Raw genomic sequence first — 5,895 nt, 5'->3', positions numbered from 1 at the left:
TATTTTACACGACGCTTTTATTTATTTGTCGCGCAAAATCGAATAAAATTTCAGAAACGACGCGATGGCCTCCTTCTTCCCCAGATTTTGATTTTTGCCCTAACTCTCTCCCTCTCTCTCTCTCTCACTCTCTCTGCCGTCACCTCAGCTTCTTACCCCAGTGGAATTTGGATCGCGCCGCCACATCCTTTGTACCCCGGAGCTTCCCCGCCGTCACCGTCGAGCCAGCCGCCATAATTTCCTCGGTTTTCACTGAATCTGCGCAGCCGTCGTTCTCTCTCCTCCGGCGACCAAATCCGACACTGAAGTATGGTTTCTGGACTATTTTTGATGCTTTAGTTGATGGTTGGGTAGGATTTCAGTAATTGTTGCAATAGGGCAATGGATTTGAAACCCTAAGTTTAGGCCGATTTTTGAATTTCAATTCCGGCCACTTCTGGCCATTTTTCGGGGTAGGTCCGATAACAAAAGTGGCTCCAATTGATGTTTGCAACCTTGGGTAGGAGCCTTGGCCCTTAGTTTTTAGAATTTTTCGGTGATTGGTATTGCTTTGGACACCCACGCGCTGCCGGCGAGTGTGGTGGCGCGTGGGATACTGTAGCAGTCATGCATTGGGTCCCACTGTAATCCCCTAGTTGTCTCGAACGGATTTTGCCTATTGTGCGATTTTCGGGTTTGTTATGTTCGGACCGTTGGATCGAACTCAAACTCACGTATGGTGTACCTTGTATTTCTTGGATCGTCTAGGATTCGACGGATCATGGATCGGAGTCCCGGATACTCCGAACTCGCAAACCCTAGGTCAATAATCTGAATAAAATTGTATGTGTTTTCAAATATTCGTATATTTTATTAATTTGTATGTGTATTAATGAAATTGTGCAGATGTCAAACCTGATTAGACGTCGTAGGGCGGTCACTACTACGCAGAGTTCGGAGCCCCCGGCTCAGCCGACATCTGCTGCCACTACGCCAGCACTGATGGACCACTTGGCAGTTGGTCCTGCTGGTCCCAGGCGCTTGCTTCATCAGCTTCATCAGTGGCGTAGCCTGTTAGCGCCAGGCAGCGTCATCGGCCCACTAGCACCACTGACACCACATCCACTGATGCGTCGGGGTCAGAGCCAGGTATAGCTTTCCTTTTTCTCCAGTTATTTTTATTTTTATTTCTTGTTTTTGTTTTTGTTTGTGTGTGTGTGTGTATTTAATTGTTAAATTTGTTATTTATTTAACATTCATGTCATCTTTCTTTGCAGCCAAGAAGAACACCCGAGGGCCGTGTCGGCATTTGAAGACGGCGAAGGTCACCCGGGTGACCAACAGTCGTATCAACATCGGATACGACGAGAGGCACTGGGCTGCACCGACGGCAGAGTTGCATAGCTCCTTGGCCTACGAAGTTGGTCACATCATTTTGACCCATTGCCCGATGCAATGGAAGTCTTGGAAGGTCATGCCTGACGAGATCAAGACAGAGGTTCGCGGCCAGTGGTCCGTATGTATCATACCTTTTAATTCTTTTTCTTTCAAACTTTATATATTTCTATTACTTAATGTATGTAATTAATTTATTGCAGACAAACTACAACTTAGAGGACCTTCATGACGAGTCATTGGCGTACGTCAACAGACTCTTCGCTGAGAGGTACAAGCAGTGGAATAGCGAATTGCACCACCATTTTGAGGCGTTTGATGATCCGCAAGTCACTCTTCAGGACGGTTTGCCCAAAGGAGCTTAAGGGGAGGGATGATAGTTCGGCGTGGCTCTGCGCTCATTTTCAGGTGCCCGATTTTGTGGTATTTTTTTAATATTAATTTCAAAATTATTACATATTTCTTACTAATGTTTATTTAATTTTTTATATTTAATTTCAATTTCAACTAATACGTTTTATTTTTTGTATAACAGAATAAAGCCAAAGTCAATAAGGACAATAGGAAGAAGAAGACTCTTCTCCACCCCTCATGTTCCAAGCCCTTCTCATATAGAATGGATGCACGGCGACGGATAATAATAAAATAGTATATATTTAATTTTTAATATGTCATTGTTGTTAATTTATTTTTTGTGTACTAATATTTTTATTCTCTTGTTCAATTTAGGGGGGAGGGGGGGTCCAAATTCCCAGAGATCGACGTCTTTGGCGACATTTATTTTCAACCTGGGAATGAGTTGACCGAGTCCCTTCATGTAAGTATTATTTAATTTTAATTCTTATGTTACGCATTCAAGTTTCAGGGTTATTATATGAATGTTTTAATTTATATTTTATATTATGTTAAACAGATGACGATGGTGGAGAGGAGCCAGTTGGTTATTCAGGAGTCCGCCTCCCAACTTCCTCCCGATACTCCGATCGAGTATGTGGATCCTCCACAGGATGCTAGGTTTCAGATCTTGACGGAGACGTTGGATCAGACTCTCAAGAGGATGCCGGGGACATACTGTCGAGGGATGGGGAATGCCCAGTGGAGGGAACCTAGACCCCGTTCATCAGCGCAGTCAAACAGTCAGGTGACTGCTTTGACAGCAAAGGTGGCCGAGCTGCAGGGTCAGATGTCAGTGATTCTGCAGTCCCTCGCGCAGTCCGGCATTCCAATCCCGCAATTTCATGCATCGACCTCCCAGCCCGTCCACCCCGAGCATGCCCCACTACCCCTGTAGATGCCCAGACTTCTTAGCCGCAGATAGGTGACGACCAAGTAGATTTTGCAACATTATTTGATTAGTTTTTTATTTTCATAATTATATTTTAAACATTTCTCTTGTATATACATTCATTTTATTTTTTATAATTTTTTATTCTCTTCAATTAATTTTTTTTTATTGCAATTTCATTTTATTACCAACAAAAAAAAAAAACCAAATTTATTTTTTTACAAAATAAAAAAAAACGTAATATTAAATTTAAATAATATATATTAATTTTGCGCGACGAAATGTTTTTCATCACGCAAATTCACTTTTTACAAAATAAAAAAACAAAAAACTACATTTTAAATACATATATTTTATTCTTGCGTGACAAAAGCATTCGCCTCGCGAAATGGATATGCGCGACGACGAATGTTTCGTCGCGCAAATGTTGGAGACACGAATTGCGCAATGAAGAAAAGATCGTCGCGCAAATAGTTGCGACACTAATCGCGCGACGAATACTATCCGTCACGCAGTGTACTCGTGACGATCATATTGTCGTCGCGCAAAGATTTGTGCGACGAATAATTGTGTCATCCCTAAACCTTTTGTGCAGCGAAGGTTAACCGTCGCTCTGTTTTGCGCAACCAATGCAAAATATTAGTCGCGCAAAGTCTTTATTCATGCTCTTTGCGTGACGGATTGTGCGTGACGACTTTTCTGTCGCACTAAAATTTGTGCGACTAAAAGTAACTTTGCACGACGAAATCTTCTTCGTCGCGCAAATCGTAAAATATAGTAGTGCCGCTATATATACCACAAACAAACTTAGTGTCTTTTTACAATGCTTTTTTTTTTTTCTTTTTGTACATTAACATTACCACCCGTATATATAAGACCAAGTTTGTATCACATTTCCAGAAAAAAAACAAAAACAAAAAATAAAATAAAAATCTGTAGAAGATTACCTACTAATTTCTACCGTTTACAATTTTGGTAGTAAAATTTTAATTCCAAGTTAAAATTTGAATTATGCTTTTGTGTTGGCATTGCTTGATTTTAATCACATAAGTTATTTGAAATCCCAGGCCTCTCTTATTTGGTTAAAGACTTTTAAGGCTCTATTTGGATAGAGGGATTTGAAAGAAAGGATGTCGATTTGACAACAGGGTTAAATTTGCTATAAAAACAATTATCCCATTAGAAGGTAATCATTTGAAATTCATTTGCTTTCTCCCTTTATTTCTTGTCCAAGTGGCGCCTAAAGAAATTTGAAAGATCGAGGAAAATGCTTGGATTTGAAAGTAATACAAAATTCCAAACTAAAAAGTAACCATTGCCATGAAAAACTATTAAACTAAAATAGTCACGTACTTACAAAGTTGCACCTAATCTTTACTTTTTTGAAAGATGTATCGAGTTCAATATTCATAGTTATAGGCAGAAGTTGTCCATTTCTCTCATTTTATTGTTTCAGAAAATTAAGCCCGAATTCACAGTTACGATTTTGTTTCAGTAAAAGCGATGAGGGAAATAGAAATTAGACACAGTCAATTGCTATTTTTATGAGATTATCTATTTTTAGAGGTCATGTTTCTCTATGACACTAGTTGTGGTTCAAAAATTATAAAATAAGGTTTTCGGGTTCTACTTTCCAAAGCTGCTGATTTTGCTGATCTCTTTCGGTACTGATTTGTATTTGGTTAGCTTCTGGGTGATGAATCTGATGGTTCCAAACATAAGCTTTCTTTAACCAGAAGCTACGATATGGTTATAATTTGGGTGGATGGTAGCAACATATCTATCCAAAAATTTAAGATTTATGCCTATAATTTGAGTAGATTGATAACATTACGCCTGACATGTATACGTGAAATTATTTTATGATTGAATGCTTTTGAAATAAGCTTGTGTGGTCCGTAATCCACTTATAAATCACCAAGAGATTAGTAGACCAAGTGGTTATCCGACAAGTCAAAATGCTGTTTTAAAATTCGAAAAAATTTATATAAGCAGTTTAATGGACGTCTATCTCCAGAGATCCTTTTAATTTAAATCCTTTCCCCAAAGCCCAAGAAGGCATAAATCTTTGATTAATATAATTATTATTAGAATAAAACTAAATCCAAAGCCAAGCCTATTAGCCCAACTCCCTAAAGTTAACCATACTTACCAAACCAACATAGTGATTTGTTCATAAAAACCTTTATAGAAGTGTAGATTTTCAGTGTGGGATAAAAGTTTCTCATTTGGCTTTCAAACTCCAGCACATCCTATGTCACACCCCGGACCGGCTCCGCCGTAGCAGGATATTGTCCGCTTTGGGCTTGGCTACATTCTCACCAACCCGCACGGTTTTGTTTCTGGGAGCTCACGAAGCAACTTCCCAGGGTGGTCACCCATCCTGGGATTGCTCCAGCCTCCAACTCGCTTAACTTTGGAGTTCCTACGACTCCGAAGCCAGTGAGCTCCCAAAAGGCCTCGTCTAAGTTTCCATACTGCCTCAGCAGATTTCCACACTAGCACGATATTGTCCGCTCTGGGCTGGGCCGACGCCCTCCCTCACGGATTTGTTCCTGGGAGCTCACAGAGCAACTTCCCAGGGTGGTCACCCATCCTGGGATTGCTCTAGCCTCCAACTCGCTTAACTTTGGAGTTCTTACAACTCCGAAGCCAGTGAGCTCCCAAGAGGCCTCGTCTAAGTTTCCATACTGCCTCAGCAGATTTCCACACTAGCACGATATTGTCCGCTCTGGGCTGGGCCGACGCCCCCCCTCACGGATTTGTTCCTGGGAGCTCACAGAGCAACTTCCCAGGGTACAGAGAAGATTAGCATGGCCCCTGCGCAAGGATGACACGCATAAATCAAGAAATGGTCCAAATTTTTTATTGTGAGATCCCACATCGACCAAACGGAGAGGGGGTGATGTGCCTTATATGGCACACCTCGCATGCATCCATCTAGTAGGAGGCCTTTTGGGAGCTCACTGGCTTCGGGTTCGTAGGAACTCCGAAGTTAAGCGAGTTGGAGGCTGGAGCAATCCCAGGATGGGTGACCACCCTGGGAAGTTGCTTCGTGAGCTCACAGAAACAAAACCGTGCGGGCTGGTGAGAATGTAGCCAGGCCCAAAGCGGACAATATCATGCTACGGCGGAGCCGGTCCGGGGTGTGACAATTTGGTATCAGAGCCACTCTGCCGTGGGGTGCGAGTGTGCCGACGAGGACGCCGGATCCCTTAAGGGGGGTGGATTGTGAG

General features: G+C 41.8%; 1 non-coding gene across 1 annotated transcript; it reads left to right on the top strand.

Moving 5' to 3' along the window:
- Positions 1-5,422: 5,422 nt before the first annotated feature.
- On the top strand, positions 5,423-5,525 carry LOC117612408. Its single transcript, XR_004583390.1, has one exon. It is a non-coding gene; the product is annotated as a U6 spliceosomal RNA (small nuclear RNA).
- The last annotated feature ends 370 nt before the right edge of the window (positions 5,526-5,895 follow it).

Source organism: Prunus dulcis, unplaced genomic scaffold, assembly GCF_902201215.1.
Source record: "Prunus dulcis unplaced genomic scaffold, ALMONDv2, whole genome shotgun sequence".
NCBI lineage: Eukaryota > Viridiplantae > Streptophyta > Magnoliopsida > Rosales > Rosaceae > Prunus > Prunus dulcis.
This window is presented reverse-complemented; position numbering and strand designations above follow the sequence as displayed.